The sequence below is a fragment of the Rhinopithecus bieti genome, unplaced genomic scaffold, assembly GCF_001698545.2.
Source record: "Rhinopithecus bieti isolate Rb0 unplaced genomic scaffold, ASM169854v2 scaffold_33515, whole genome shotgun sequence".
Classification (NCBI taxonomy): domain Eukaryota; kingdom Metazoa; phylum Chordata; class Mammalia; order Primates; family Cercopithecidae; genus Rhinopithecus; species Rhinopithecus bieti.
Window position 1 is genome coordinate 303,613 of NW_016814192.1, and position 17,120 is coordinate 320,732.

A 17,120-nucleotide genomic window follows, 5' to 3' on the forward strand; every position below is an offset into this window, starting at 1 on the left:
GACAAAGGTTGATATTTATGCAGAGCTATTAGCTGAGTGGTAGTTTGCCTAGCTACTATTGCCTTTATGGTTGATTGAATGCTTTTAACAAAGAGAGGTAAGAGACAATGGAGTGTTAGGCAACTTCTTAGTATGGCCAGAACTACCCTTATTAAAGTCTTGAACCTTCTGAAAATGAAAACCAGTGCTCAGGTGGGCGGGTGGCAGCGGCAGGACCCGCGGAGCCACTTTGTATGCATCCCGACGATGGGCGGCGGTGCAACCACCTGACGGAGGCCCGAGCACTAGATGCACCTTCTGCCCGCATGAGGAGGAGAGGCCGGTAGAGGACTGTGAACCAAAAGTTGTGCCCCAGGATGGACTTCACCGCACAGCCCAAGCCTGCCACAGCCCTCTGTGGCATCGTGAGTGCCGACGGGGAGATCGCTTACCCTCTGGGGTAAAAGAGATCACCGACAAGATCACCACCGACGAGATGATCAAACACTTGAAGATGGTAGTGAAAACCTTTATGGATATAGCTCAGGACTCAGAAGATGAAAACAGCAGTGTCTCCCCACTAGCCTTGTATCTTGCATCTGAATTCTCCCTCAGGAACCCCAATAAAGATGTGTGTCTCATTGTAGCATGTTGTTAGGCTGATATATTTTGTATCTACGCCCCAGAAGGTCCATATACTTCCCATGATAAACTTAAGGACATATTTTGTTTATTACCAGACAATTAAAAGGTTTGGAGGATACAAAGAGTCCGCAGTTTAATATGTACTTTTATTTATTAGAGAATTTAGCTTGGGTTAAATCATGTACCATCTGCTTTGAATTGGAAGATTGCAATGAAATTTTATTCAGCTTTTAGGACTCTCTTCTCAGTGATCAACAATAGCCACAATAAGAAGGTACAAATGCACGTGCTAGATTTGATGAGTTATATCATCATGGAAGGAGACAGAGTTACTCAAGAGTTATTGGACTCCATTCTTATTAACCTCATTCCTGCACATAAGAACTTAAATAGTCCTTTGACCTTGCAAAAGTGCTATTGGAAAGAACAGTCCAGACTATTGAGGCATGCATTGCCAATTTTTTCAATCAAGCCCTGGTGCTGGGAAGATCATCAGTAAGTGATTTGTCAGAACATGTATTTGATCTGATTCAGGAACTTTTGTTATAGATCCTCATTTATTATTTCCATCATGCCACAGCTTGAATTCAAACTAAAGAGCAATAATGGAGAAGAGTGATTAGCTGTTGTTCGACTTCTAGCTAAATTGTTCGGCTCCAAAGATTCTGATTTGGCAACACAAAATTGTTCTCTTTGGCAATGTTTTCTTGTACGGTTTAATGACATTCATGTTCCTGTGAGATTAGAAAGTGTGAAATTTGCCAGTTATCATTTAATGAATCACCCAGATTTAGTGAAGGATCTCACAGAATATTTAAAGGTTAGATCACATGATCCAGAAGAAGCTATTCATCATGATGTCATTGTTACTTTAATAACAGCTGCCAAGAGAGACCTGGCCTTAGTAAATGATCAGCTGCTTGGCTTTGTAAGGGAAAGAACACTGGATAAACGGTGGTGAGTAAGAAAAGAAGCTATGACGGGTCTGGCTCAGCTTTATAAGAAATACTGTCTTCATGGTGAAGCAGGAAAGGAAACTGCAGAGAAAGTCAGCTGGATAAAGGACAAACCTTTGCATATTTATTATCAGAACAGCATTGATGACACACTGTTGGTAGAGAAAATCTTTGCTCAGTATCTTGTCCCCATAACCTGGAAACAGAAAAGAGAATGAAACTTATATGCTAGTTTGGATCCAAATGCTGTAAAAGCTCTCAATGAGATGTGGAAGTGTCAGAACATGCTTTGGAGTCATGTACGTGAACTGTTGGATTTGCACAAGCAGCCTACATCAGAGGCTAACTATTCTGCCATGTTTGGAAAACTGATGACCATAGCAAAGAATTTGCCTGACCCCGGGAAAGCACAAGATTTTGTGAAGAAATTTAACCAGGTTCTCGGCGATGATGAGAAACTTCGGTCTCAATTGGAGTTATTAATCAGCCCAACCTGTTCTTGCAAACAAGCAGATATTTGTGTGAGAGAAATAGCCTGGAAACTTGCAAATCCTAAGCAACTAACAAATCCTTTTCTAGAGAAGGTCAAATTTCTGTTGGAGAGAATTGTACCTGTGCACATTGATTCAGAAGCCATGAATGCACTAGTGAAATTGATGAATAAGTGAATAGAGGGGACAGCAGATGATGAAGAGGAGGGTGTAGGTCCAGATACAGCTATCCGTTCAGGACTTGCACTTCTTAAGGTTCTATCTTTCACATATCCTACCTCGTTCCACTCTGCAGAGACATATGAGTCCTTGATACAGTGCGTAAGAATGGAGGATGACAAGGTAGCAGAAGCTGCTGTACAAATTTTAGAAATACAGGTCACAAAATAGAAACAGACCTTCCCTAGATACGGTCAACCTTAATTCCCATTTTACATCAAAAGCGAAGAGTGGGGCTGGTGCAGTTGCTCACGCCTGTAATCCCAGCACTTTGGAAGGCTGAAGTGGGTGGATCGCGAGGTCAGGAGATCGAGACCATCCTGGCTAAAACGGTGAAACCCTGTCTCTACTGAAAATACAAAAAATTAGCCAGGCATGGTTGGCGGGCACCTGTAGTCCCAGCTACTCGGGAGGCTGAGGCAGGAGAATGGTGTGAACCCGGGAGCTAGAGCTTGCGGTGAGCCGAGATCGCGTCACTGCACTCCAGCCTTGGTGACAGAGCGAGACTCTGTCTCAAAAAAAAAAAAAAAAAAAAAAAAAAAAAAGGGGGGCCACCCCAAAAAAAAAAAAAAAAAAAGCAAAGAGGGGTACTCCACACCAAGCAAAACAGACTGTGCACTGTATACATGCCATATTCACAAATAAAGAAGTCCAGCTTGCACAGATTTTGAGCCACTCAGTAGGAGTCTGAATGCTGATGTGCCAGAACAACTTATAACTCCATTAGTTTCATTGGGCCACATTTCTATGTTAGCACCAGATCAGTTTGCTTCCCCAATGAAATCTGTAGTAGCAAATTTTATTGTGAAAGATCTGCTAATGAATGACAGGGTAAGTTTCTCATTTAATTAAATTGAGAATCATGAGATTAAGACTGTTTACATCTTCATCGCAGAAACACTTCTGTTTCTATGTAATTCTCTTTTTCTTTTAAATTATTCTATATTGGTTCTACTTATTTATTATTTAAATTCCAAACTACTTCCTTATTTCATGGTAGCTATTACTACTAGAATTTCACACTTAAGAAACAAAAATTAGAACATGGGATTGGTGAATCATGAAAGATAAATATAAGTAAAAGCTATTTTCCTGACCCTCAAAAGACAGTTTATCATTTTCTGGAATGTTAGAATTGGGTTATTTTTGTTTTTTGTTTTGAAGACAGAGTCTCGNTTGACCCAAGTCTGAATCTCAGGGCAATGCAACCCAAAATAATGATCTAAATAAACCTATTACAAGGGAAGGAAGAGAGCTGCAGTGGGTCAGGAGAGCCCTGGGGGTTTGGAAACAGGTAATGCCAAAGCACCCAAACTGCAAGATGTAGCCAAAAAGGCAGCACCAGCAGAAAGACAAATTGACTTACAAAGGTAAAAACGCATTTTCAAAGGGAGAAAATGAAGACCAAACAGAAGCAGGCTCCAGTTTCTGCAAAAACTTGGATTCACAAATGTCCCTGAACAGAAAATGAAGCTCACTTCAGAACACACACTCTCTGCCTTGAAAACTACAGAAACTGTTACTTCTTTTTTCACAGACCACGCATCCTCTGATGGAAATGCACAGTGGAAACTCTTGAGAGAGAGGCTAAAAGCAACTCTGTTCTCCCCCTTCCCCTAGACTTTTCTTATGAAAAGTCAATAATTAAGCAAATTGCTTAACACTTGGTTCCAGTTCCTGCCTATCTGGAGTTTAAATGCATAATACACCATAATTTCCACGCTGCAGTTTTTATTTTGAAGAAAGTAACAAGATGTCTTTACGCTGACACTGAAAATTCATCCATTTTAGAGCCAGGTATTTACATGTTACAAAGGAAAAAATAGAAGTCTACTGAATTAATTTTTTAAAAGAAAAGAGATCAGATTAAATATTTCTTTGTTTTTCCCTTCGGAAACTTTTATGTATAATTCTTTCTGCCTGCCTACTTTTCTGCAAAAATGAGATGTACAGATTTCGGTTCCCTGCTATGAAAAGTGATGTGGTGGCAATTTTATAAATGTTGCTTTCTGATTTTTATCAGAGTGAGAAAATAATTAAAATTATTATTGATTTGCAAGTAGTAAACAGTTCATATTTTGATTTTCCCTCATTTTAGTTTAATATAATTTGCAATAAATGTATATACTGTTGTTTGTTTCATAAAGCATATCACCTTAAAATGGTTTTCACTCCTGTGATTATGTTGGAATATTTGGAATGTTAAAAGGAGTGAAGACTATCCAGCATTGGTTTTATAATATTTGTCACCAGATTTTTATTAATGTAAAAAAAAGTCAAATTTTTAAAAATAGTTGGAATTTGGCAGCTTTGTAAGGAAAGTTGGAGGTGTTTTAGGATTGCTATCAATTTTCAGCATTGTGCTATTGGGAAATAAGTGTTTTGCTTTTGTCTGATGGTCTGGGCTCATTTTTACATTTATTTTAGAAAACTTTTGCACCAATGTATTATGTTTCTTGGCATTGTTCAGCATATGTAATGTGTGCACTTTTTGTGTATACATAGTCATATTTAAGTTTTTTGATTAAAATAAATGCTTCTAGATGTCATGGCAGTCTTTTTAATCTTTTTATCTTATGCTTTCTGGTGAATTTTTTCATGTTAAAGAGCTAAAGTCATAACATGATTACAGTCAACTCTCCTGTCTCTGTATAAAATAGTGACTATACCTCAGTTTTTAAATTTTGTGGCAATCATAAACTTAGAACAAAATAATGAAGGCATGTAAGACCTGATTCTGGAGGAACTTGAAATTTGTCTTTTCTCATGTCCAGAGTTCTGTCCTGCCCCAATGCCCACTATAGGGTCATCTGCAAAGCTCTAGCAGAGTGTGCTCACTCTATTCCTAGCATGGGTTAGAGGAAACAAATAACACTTGTGTTGTAACTTGGTCTTGATAGCCTGTAGTGTATGTGGGATGTAAAACAAACAATAAAGTGTATCAAAGGTAGATGATTCTGTTAGAGTGAAATTTGAGAGTAAATGTCATTTATATTTCTCATAGATAATCAAGAGTTGGCTGTGTATTGATTGATTGAAAGGTGGGTAATTATTTTAAATATGAATATACACACACATTTAGGTATCAGAAGATGCTTAGGGAACAATGGATACCAATGATAGAAAACGATACCTTTACAGGGGCAGAAAAAGCCCTACTCTTCCTTATTGCCTCTTCAGAACCCTTTAGAAAGTATAAAATACTGCCTCCAACTTGCTGAAAAAGAGTATCTGTGCATAAGCATCAGAGAAGTCCCTCAAGCAGTCAATAGGTGTGTTCTATTTAGAAAGTTTAAAGTTCTCTTAGCATCAGACAACTTGATTCCTAAGGTTTCCAATGTGTCACCAACAAAAAGTGCATTGATAGGGACCTTTGTCTCTTCCTCCCTTTGATTAACTGCCCAGCATCATGGTTTACTAGATTACCAAGTGTTACATCATATTAAACAAAATGTAGCAGAACCATCTGCATCAATATATTCCTGTTTAGATTTTTGCAGGAGAGTAGTTACGTAAAAGGATCTGGTCCTTGTATGATATAAATGGCCCACCCCAATTTTGTAACATGATGCAAGTGTCTGGCACTAAGGGAAGCAAGAGTAGGATTGTAGAAAGGTCAAGCTGATGGGGAGGGACTTGTTAACGGGAATTTTTTTAGTTTTCCTTTTTGAAGGAAAACATAAAAATCCCTTAGGAATTTGGTATTCATATCTCAGAGAACTACAACACAGAAGTGCAGACTTATATTTGAGAATTAATGTCAACCCTATGTGTCTAGTTTGAAGCTTCTTGTATTTGCCTAAAACTACAAGCCAGAATTTTCTCCTTTGATAAAAAGTGTGTATAATGTAAAGCAGTTTTGCATATTCTTGTGCTGCACATGGGCTGAATTAAAAAAAAAAACACACAAAAAAACTTGAAGCAGAACCCTGTAATTTGTGTAAATGACAAGTGTAAAATCCTACCACAAAATGCTAAAAATATGCACTGTTTTGAATAAAACCAAGAAATGCAGCATTAAAAAAATAAATAAATAAAAGAAAAAACAAAAATGAAAACCACCTTCTAAAAAGAGAATCTGGAGACCACCCTTTCCAAGTTTGAATGGGAACATGGGCTAATTTTCTCATTCTTGCAGTTATTTTTCTAATTGCCTTTCTATTGTCATTGATTTCCAGGCAGCAATTAGTTAGATTGAACTTTCTACATATTCTTCTTTCCTGGGCTAGGAGGTAGTCTAAAGCTAATCTATTCTGATAGATAGCATTCCTCATTTTTCTGGCTTGCTGGGCCAGTAAATCTAATGCATTTGCTGTTTCATTAGTGATGATTTTAAGTACTACCTGCAACTTTAGGATGGGGTTAAGCATGCAAATAGGAGTGCAGTATCTCCATGACTCATCTCGTGCCCAGGTAGCTGGCTTATAGTATTGAATTATTCTTTCAGGGGGCTAATTTGTGTATTTTCAATCTCTTATTTTTATATCTTTCTTTACATCTAAATCTTTTTTGTTTCTTTTTCTAACTTCATCATAGATGGGATATCCTGAAGTTTCTCCTTGTTGCAGTGGGAGTAGGAAGAAAGACGGTCTAATTGTTCTAAGCACATAGGCCTCTGTCTATTCGGTGGGCAATTGTCGGTAGGCCTATGGTCCGCAGATCCAATAGAGACCAGAGGATGCTTACCAGGTATTTGGAGCTTTAAGCTGATACCAGGTGGGGTTTAGAGAAGAGAAATGGGAAAACGGATTTGGATGAGGTGATTTGGAGTCATCTCTGCCTTGCCACAAAGTTTTTTTTTTTTTAGTGTTTCATTGTAACATTGCTGTCTCAAGCAAGTTAGTTCTCTTACTAGGTCTGTAAAAACTTTTCCCTAGTAAGCAACATAGTATCTTTTGATAACAGACGTTTTTTAGGAGCCAGATGCTTGAATTTAGGTAGCTTCTGGGAAAGAGTCAGTCAGCATAAAATTACATTGTGGCATTAACTCTTTTGCTTCCTAAGGCTGTAGGTCTCTTATGTTAGTTCCTCTACAAACATAACATAAGGAAACCGCCTAGGCTGCTGGCAATGTTTTCAGACAGCTGAGCAAACAGGTTTTCAGCTAGAGGAGGCGGCTCTGGTAAATTCTGGTCTACATGCTTATAGAATGACTTAAAGACTTGGAATTGTTGCTGGGCTGGACCAGTCCAGGTTCCTCTTTTGATAACATGCAGGTAGGTTGCTGGGTATGTGTGTATGTAGACATGTATGGGGTAACCTGCAGTCTACATGAGTAAGCCTGCCTTTAGAATGGTGAAATTTACAGGATTACAGGTTTTTGTTTTATAATTTGGTTTTACCAGTATTTTGGTAAGCATAATTGACTTAGGGTGCCATGATATGCAATACCGACAATCTTTCTCTGGGGTCTCAGGGGAACAAGGTAGAGTTACTCTTGGCATGCATACATATTTGTAGTCATTTCTATAGTATCTTTTTAAAGGTAGGTGACTACAGACGGGTGAGTCTTGGTGTGCTGCCTGACAAGCATCAAAATATAGAGAAATAGGCCTTCGGTAAAAAGGAGGGACCTTGGTTTGGTTTAAGAGGGGACCTTCTTTTGACCTTGCACAACTTTCAAACCATTTAGCAGGTAAAACCTTGGGGTCATAACAGACATAAGGCTCGTTATTTCCTGGGTCACAAATTGAGTAGGTGCTCTGATTATAAGTACAAGTTCTTAAGCACATCCTTGTACACTCATAATGCAGGTGGTGGTACAATAAAGTTCTAGTTATACTGTTCCTTGACTAAGTAGTATGTGTACAGTGGGGACACCCTTCTATAGGTGCTTTTTCTAGCATGGTTAAGGGTAGGTAACAACAGCAAAACAATGTACAGCATATTCATACCCAGCAAGGACAGAAAAGGTCCTTGCCTGGGGGAGGAGGTTGAGCACAATGACAGAACAATAATAAAACAGTATTGCAAGGAAAACTACTAGTCTTAAGATTTTTAACCACATTAACTTGCTTGATGAGACTTTAAGCTTTGGCCATGTGTAGACTAGTCAGCTTCCAGAGTGTGACTAGGGCAGGGCTTGTTGTCTCTTCAAGCTTCAGCTGTGCATAGACTGGTCAGCTTCCAGAGTGACCAGAGCAGGGTTGTAGTCCTCAGCAGCAACTGGGTCTTGCCACAGGATCAGCCGGGTCAAATGGCCTGGATCTTGCTGGCTGGTTCACTTGGCTAGAGCTGCCAGTTTCAGCTGACTGTGGTGGATCCAAGGCACAACACCTGCAACTTTAACAACAGTGGGAGTGGACAAGATTATAGTATGGGGCCCATCCCACATGGGTCCTAGAGAAGTTGGGTTCTACTTTTTAACTTAACCAGAATCTCTAGGTTTAAAGGGGTGTCAGGCTTTCATGTACGTAACTACGAAGACTTTGCATGGCTATTTCTAAAGCCTGCATTTGTTTTCTTTTCTTTTCTTTTTTTTTTTTTTGAGACGGAGTATCGCTCTGTCGCCCAGGCTGGAGTGCAGTGGCGGGATCTCAGCTCACTGCAAGCTCCGCCTCCTGGGTTTACTCCATTCTCCTGCCTCAGCCTCCGCAGTAGCTGGGACTACAGGCGCCCGCCACCTCGCCCGGCTAGTTTTTTGTATTTCTTTTTAGTAGAGACGGGGTTTCACCGTGATAGCCAGGATGGTCTCGATCTCCTGAGCTCGTGATCTGCCCGTCTCGTCCTCCCAAAGTGCTGGGATTACAGGCTTGAGCCACCGCGCCCGGCCATTTGTTTTCTTAAGGTTAATTCCTCTAGTTCCTGGAGATCACCTTTAATTTGACTTATGACTTGGGGGTGGCTGACGAAACAAAATCTTGTGGGGTGAATACCCAATTTGTCTGGTGGTGGTGCACCGGACTCAGAGGAGGACCATAGGTAAGACTTGATCTCATCTCAGATGAGTTTCTTGGCAATATTTCTTCAGTAGCTGCTTGAGTATTGGGTTCATGCATTCCACTTTTCTTGAACTTTGTGGTCAATAGACTGTGTGTAACTTCTATTTTATTTTTAACAGTCTTGTTAAATCTTGCACTATATTAGCTACAAATGCCAGCCTACTGTCTGACTTTAAAGTTAGAGGCAGTCCAAATCTGGGGATAATGTCGCTTCTTCTGTCCTGGTAGGGAAAGCCTCAATCCATCCTGAAAAGTTGCAAATAAATGCCAGCATATACTGAGAGCCTCTGGCACAGGGCATTTCAGTAAAGTCTATAAGCAAGTTTCCACAAAGGCATGGCTCCTTCTCCTGTTCAGTTTCCCAGAGGAGGGGTTCTTTTTCTCCTTCTTTGTAACTTCATATAATGGCTTAGCCATCAGGGAGAAATTTGGAATCCAGATATGGCAGAATCTTGCTGCCTTCAGCTTTTAATGTGACTGTGGGCTCCTGGAGGCTTAATGAGAAGGAGCCTGCTCTGTGTTAGTCTTTATATCTTTCAGCCTTTGCTAGCTTGGTTAGATCAGTATCTGGTTCTTCTAGGGTACGGCAGCTTTTAGCTGGTGACTTCTTTATACCACGGTGTTTACCACTCTCTTTATTACCTTCTGGACAGTCTTCTTTTTGTGTGTGTGTGTTTTTTTTTTTCTTTTTGCATTGTGCACATTGATTTTTTTTTTCTTTTTGCATTGTGCACGTTGATCTGTTTTTAGCTTTGTCTGGCTCTCGAATCTTTGCTTAACTTTACTTCTTTTATGTCTGCATCTATATCTTCTTACATTGCTAGTCTCTCTTTTTATGAGGGCTGCTGCTAACAGATTGGTTTTTTTTTTTTTTTTAAGATTTCAATCTGCTTCTTTTATCTTTCTTGAGTTCTCTTGCTCTTACGGTCGGCAGGGCTGGGCGATGGCACTGCAGTCTGTCTCTCCTGTTTCTTTCTGATTTCTTTTTTTTACTTTTTTCTTTATTTTCTCACACTTACTCTTTTGGGCTGGGTAGGATCTGCACAGCTGTAGTCCACTCCTAGGTTGCCACTGGTCCAGAAGCTTGGCAGATGCCTCCCGCAAATTGTAAGAATTATGCCTTTCTGTCTCCTTTGCTCTTCTCCTGGCACTGGTCCCTGTCCCTTTCTTTTTCCAGATAGAGCCAGGCTGGGGAGAGGGACTTAACCTTTGGTGTGTCTAGCTGCCTGGTTCTGCATTTGTTGCTTTTGTTCTTTCTTGTTTTGCTTCCTGGTCACAGTTAACATACACTTTGGTGGCCACTTTTATAAGCTGGGTGGCATTCATGCCTGCGGCTTCTGCTTGATGTCACCCTGGGCTTGCCCTATAAATGCTGTGTTCATCATGCACTGATTTTCAGCAGCCTCAGGATCAAATGGGATGTAAAGCCAGAATGCTTTACAGAGTCTGAAAAAGTAGATACTATGTCAGAATCAAAATAGACTGATCAGACCCATTGGTGATATATGATAACCAAGCAGAAAGTAGATTTAGCAAGTGGTTAGTACTAGTGGTCATAAAACCTGCATTGAAGGGGATTCATATAATATTCCAAAATATTATATAACCAACTGTCCCAAATATAAGAATTAACTGAAAGGGTGATCTTCTGGTAGATAAAAACCTTTAGAAGACCTTTAGATGACCCTATTTACTGAATTATAAGTGAGGTTCTGATATGGCCTCTAAAGTTTCCAATATTTGTTTCAGACCAGATCCAGTATATTACAATGACGTCATCTTACAGAGCAGAGTGGGTCAGTGGTTATATGAACAGGGAATTGTCGTTCACAACCAGTTGGGTTGTGCTCAAACTAACTTCTTTAGGCAAGTTATTTGACTTTTCTGTATCTCAGTTTCCTTATCTATAAAATAAACATAGTAGTTTCCATTTCATATGGTTACTATGAGTATTAAATGAGTGAATGCATATGAAGTACTTACAATAATGCTTTGCACATAGGATGTGTTAACTATTGTGATTTCTGGGAAAGACGCAGACATTTTACTGAAAACACTGAAATCCTGAAATCTGTATAACTGTGTATATTTACAGCTTCATTGAGGAGACTCATGAAGCTTTATTTTAAAAAGTGCACCATTTGGATTACTCACAACTCAAAAAAACTAAGCAAATGGCTGGGTGCAGTGGCTCACGCCTGTAATCTCAACACTTCGGGAGGCTGAGGTGGGTGGATCATGAGGTCAGGAGTTCCAGACCAGCATGACCAACGTGGTGAAACCCTGTCTCTACTAAAAATACAAAATTAGCCAGGTGTGGTGGCAGGCACCTGTAATCCCAGCTACTCAGGAGGCTGAGACATGAGAATCACTTGAACCCGGGAGATGGGGGTTGCAGTGAGCTGAGATCGCACCACCGCACTCCAGCCTGGGCTACAAAGCAAGACTCTGTCTCAAAAAAAAAAAAAAAAAAAAAAAAAGCTTCTGTCTAATGACCATGCCTTGGATATGAGTTCCCTTGGACTATACAAGGCTCTATCCTGACCAAGAACCAGAATCAGTGAACCTCAACTGATATGAGATTATTGAAGGATGAAGCTTTTGGGAGTGCAGGGAGGTCAGAAGAATATGGTAAGTTTATTGCAACCTTAGAGACTGTGAAAATACTATTTGGCAAACAAATGCGACACCTTATTGAACTGGTATCAGGACTCACTCAGTGAATAACAAACCACCTCTCCTAATTCCAGTACTAGTGGCCAACTAAGAGGATAGGTGTAATTTTTTTAGCTATTGGCATGCCCTTCATAGGTTTCTCCTTCAGGGATCTTTCCCTACCTCGGATAACTTTCTCAGGAATTAGCTCCCGCATCCTCCAACCCTCTACCCATCTTCCATCTTCTCTGCTTTCCAAAGAAGGCACTCTCAGGAACTTCAGAGTACTTAGGTAATGGGTTGAGTTGATCTTTTATAGTAATTCTTTATCTGGGCAAAATGTGCTTGGTTGATCTTACCTGAAATCTTACAATACATAATTTCAGGGACTTAAAGGAAACAAAATGACAATGACACCCAAAGAAACAAAGTAAAAAGATTGGACAATAGCAACCCTTTGCACACATCACAGAACCCTAAAAGTAGGTAACTTTTCCTTAAGGTGGGAATCTTCATTGTTCTTTGTAGAAATAAAAGTATTACTCTCATTCAGTTATTGACCAATCTTTACATACTGGATCTGGACTGTGGATTCTGTACTAAAAATACATTTAAGTTTTAACTAAGTCAATGTCCTGTAATTGTTCCCTGCCTGCCAATGAACCCTGCCTTCCACTTACAGTTGCCTCTGGGAACGCATCCATGATCTGTTTCCTTAAATACTTTCTCCTTCTACTAAGTTTTTGTTGTGGTGAATCTTTAACTTTAGATGAAATTCTCACTTCCTCCTTGTTTTTTTGCAGCCTGCTGTCATCCAGGACCTTGCAACTAAGGGCTGCTTTACACTAGTTCCTGTGTCTTTCCCTGGTCTTGTTAATTACTCCAAGTTTATGGGAATATTTATTGAGGTATTCTTACATAGGCTTTGCCTATATTAACTCATTTATTCCTTATAACAACCCTATGAGTTAGATACCATGATTACCCTCATTTAAAGTTAAGTAAATTAGACTTCAATATTAAAAAAAAAGGTATACATGGTAGAACCAGGTTTGGGTTGGGCAGGCTGGGATCAGAGCGATGTGCTTATTATTGTCTTCACACTAGCAAGATACAGTCTATTCTGCTATAGCATATGTATGTAACAACAATTAGCTAATACACAATTGGCATATAGGACATCCTGTCAGTATAATTTGAAAGTTGAATAAATTCAGAGCAATTTTTTTGTGGGCAAAGGGAGCTGTATAACAATAATAGAATGACAACCTATTGCAGGAGCGATAAAATACCCTCAGCTTGGATACTGCACAGGTAGGAATCCTTTCAGCTCTATTTTAAGAAATAGAAAAATGAGTACTTGGTTTCATAGCTCCTCCCCAGAGAGGTGCACTTCTAGCCTTGCTGAGCTATCAGCTTGTAGAGGTTGTGTTTTCTCCTCTGCATACCTTTACAGTTTCGCCTCCATAGCTCAGTGTTCTTCCATCTACACTGTCTGCACACCTGCATGCCAGCATGCCAGCATTTGTACTCTATTGCTTTTTTGCATTTTTGGTATCCCCTGAAGCAGTTTGCAGATACACTGAGCTGCCTACTTGACCTTCTAAAGTTTCTCAGGGGAGGGAGGTGGGGGTGACCAATTGTTATTTATTTATTTATTTATTTATTTATTTATTTTTAATTGTAGTTTGGCTATAGATTTGCATAGGTTTTGAGTGATCTTCCCCAATCCCGTTTTGTTATTTTTATAGAACAGCAGATTGTGAGGCTCGTCAGTGGTATATACATCATACACAGGTTATAGCATCAACTCAAACATCCCGAATTAATCATCATTCCAAACTTGTAATCATCATCCCAAGCTTAGCTTAGCATTTTCATCATAATAAATACATTTTTATGGGGTCAAGGCACTAAACTTATTGTTCATTTTATTACTAACAATATTATGAGGGGATTTTATCACTCCTGCAATAGGTTATAATTCTATTATTATTACACATTTCCCTTTGCTTACAAAAGTGATACAAAATTTATTTAAAAGATGATTTCTGCCAGTAGGATGCTTAAAATCTACTAAGAGAAAATATGTATATTAAAAAGACAAATAGTAAGGCTGTTAGTGATAGACAAACATGACAGCTAAGCAAAATGTATGGTACCTTTATGATACTGTAGGAGGGACACTAAACTTATAATCAGACAACTTGGATTTGAATCTAGACCCTATCACTTGCTTTGTGACCCTGGAAAAACACGTAAACTTTATAGGCACTAGTTTTCTTAGCTTTAAAACACGAATAAGGCCAGGCACGGTGGCTCATGCCTGTAATCTCAGCATTTTGGGAGGCTGAGGAAGGCAGATTGCTTGAGGCCAGGAGTTCAAGACCAGTTTGACCAACATGGCAAAACCCCACCTCTACAAAAAATACAAAATAAAATTAGCCAGGTGTGGTGATGTAGGCCTTTGGTCCCAGCTACTTGGGAGGCTGAGGCATGGGAATTTCTTGAACCCGTGAGCTAGAGTTGGCTGTAGACCCAGATCATGCCACTGCACTCCAGTCTGGGTGACAGAGCAAGACTGTTTCAAGATAATAACAATAATAATAAAATAAAAATAAATAAAACAGGAATAATTATATGAAAATAATTAAAATTAAAACAGGAATAATAATACCTGTTTTGCAGAATTTTGCAAGAATTAAATGAAAAATATATGTCGAAGTGCCTGACACTTTCAATGCAGGCACTGAATAAATGTTAATTTTCTTTCTTTCTCTCAAACAGTGCACAAACATCATTCAGGTGTCTCAGCATATGTTTCTAAGGGCTGTGCATAAATGTAGCTGGGTCATTATTTTATAGTAATTAAGAGTATGTTATAGATCTGTGCCTTCAGTGCTCAACAATGAAGTCACTGCAAAGTCAAGCAGGGTTTTTGATCACTGGGAAGTCAAAGTTGTGTCCTCCTGACTGTGTCCCATTCTTCTTGGTTTTTGTTCTTTGTTTTAATTACAGCTTTATTGAGATATAATTTACATACCATATAATTCATTCGTTTAAAGTATACATTCAATGTTTTTGCGTATATTCAAATAATTGAGAATCATCACCACAATCAACTTTAGAACATGCTTTTTTTTTTTTTTTTCTTTTTTTTTGAGATGGAGTTTTGCTATTGTCACCCAGGCTGGAGTGCAGTGGTGTGATCTTGACTCACTGAAACCTCCACCCCTTGAGTTCAAGTGATTCTCCTGTTTCAACCACCTGAGTAGCTGGGATTGCAGGCACCTGCCACCATACCTGGCTAATTTTTGTATTTTTAGTAGAGATGGGGTTTCACCATGTTGGCCAGGCTGGTCTCGAACTCCTGACCTTAGATGATCTGCCTGCCTCAGCCTCCCAAAGTGCTGGGATTACAGACGTGAGCCACTGTGCCTGGTCCCAGAACATTTTCATCACCACAAAAAGAAATACTGTATGCATTAGCAACCACTCACCATTTGCTCCCTGTATTAGTCCAATTTCATGCATCTATAAAAAACTTCCTGAGACTGGGTATTTATAAGCAAAAGAGGTTTAATTGACTCACAGTTCTGCATGACTGGAGAGGACTCAGGGAAGGTGAGGGAGAAGCAAGGCACTTCTTACATGGTGGCAGGAGAAGAGAGAGACCACAGAGAAAATTGCCACTTTTAAACCATCAGACCTCATGAGAAAAAGCCCTTATTATCACAAGGACAGGTTGGGAGAAACCACTCCCCTGAGCCAATCACCTCTTACCAACCTCTCCCTAGACACATGAGGATTACAATTGGAGATGAAATTTGGGTGAGGAAACAGAGCTAAGCCATATCACCCCCAAACCCTTTATGACTAATTCTGTATAACCTAGAAAAAACCCTGAATGTCTCACCATTTCCTCAGCTTAGTATAAGGGCCTGCCACATTTTGAAATGTGCTCTTTTCTTTCTAGCATGGTTTGGATAGATATGTATAGAATGGATGGAAACAAGGCAAAGATCTTATGCCAGCCACTGGTCAATGGCTAAAGTGCTGAAGGTGATGAGAAGAGCAAATAGGGAGCATGGTCTGGTAGCTCTGTTTTCAGCCTAAGGCCAATTCCTAAGGACTCAACATGCAACCAGAAAGGAATCTGGTGAACAGCTATCCTAATGATCAATAAAACTGACTCACATGTGATATTCAATATGTATGTATAACTCTTTACTGACTCCTAAACAAATATCTACTTCCCACCTGTGTATCTAACCTGAAATACAGATGAGAAGTAGACAGTTTTATCTACTTGTTTTTCTTACTAAATTATTTAATTTTTCTGTAACCAATAAAATTGACTCACATGTGATATTCAATATGTGTGTATTACTCTTTACTGACTCCTAAAGAAGTGTCTACTTCCCACCTGTGTATCTAACCTGAAATACAGTTGGGGAGTAGACATTTCTACCTACTTATTTTTCTTACTCAATTCTTTAATTTTTCTGTAATTTTTATAGGTAGATCAAGTATTATGGATAAACATTAACATTTGGAATCACAAGACCTGGGTTTGAGTTTGGACACATTCATTTACTTATTGGTTGTATAAATTCAAGCAAGCTGCTTAACTGCTTTGAGCCTCAGCTATCCGTCTGTATCATGAGATCATGATAACACTAATCTCAAAGGATTGGTGTAAATATTATATAACATAATGTGCATGAGAATTGTTTGAAAATTAAAAGTACCATACAAATGGCTAGGTTTTAAAAATTATTATTGCTGTCATCTGCACTTAAAAAAAGCTATGTATATCAATCTAGAACATCAGCACCAGTTTTTCCATGTTGATGACACAATTTTGTTTCAACTAAATTAACACCTCCTCTCTACTGTTTCATTTGACAAGAATAATTGAGTTCCACAATGAACCAAATTATTCCTGCCTTGTAAAATATGAAATGAACTACTGTATTATCTTTATTAAAAAATAATTTTTTAAAGTCTACATCCTTGGTATCTGATGCACTATTTTATTCTCAGTTGGTAAGTGTGAGAAAAAAGTAAGTTTATCTTTTTTGTCATTGACCCACACTAGTCTTCTTTTGAGGTGAATGGGCCTGAGGTAGAACAAGTGAATGATTTTAAATGAACTTGCCTTCTAACTGCAGCTCACTCTATGGTGACTTTTTCTTTAGACTAGAAAATTGATGAACATTTGTTTTTTTTTT

General features: G+C 39.0%; 1 pseudogene; it reads left to right on the forward strand.

The window, feature by feature from the left end:
• Positions 1-356: 356 nt before the first annotated feature.
• On the forward strand, positions 357-12,794 carry LOC108513984 (sister chromatid cohesion protein PDS5 homolog A pseudogene; annotated as a pseudogene).
• Positions 12,795-17,120: the final 4,326 nt, after the last annotated feature.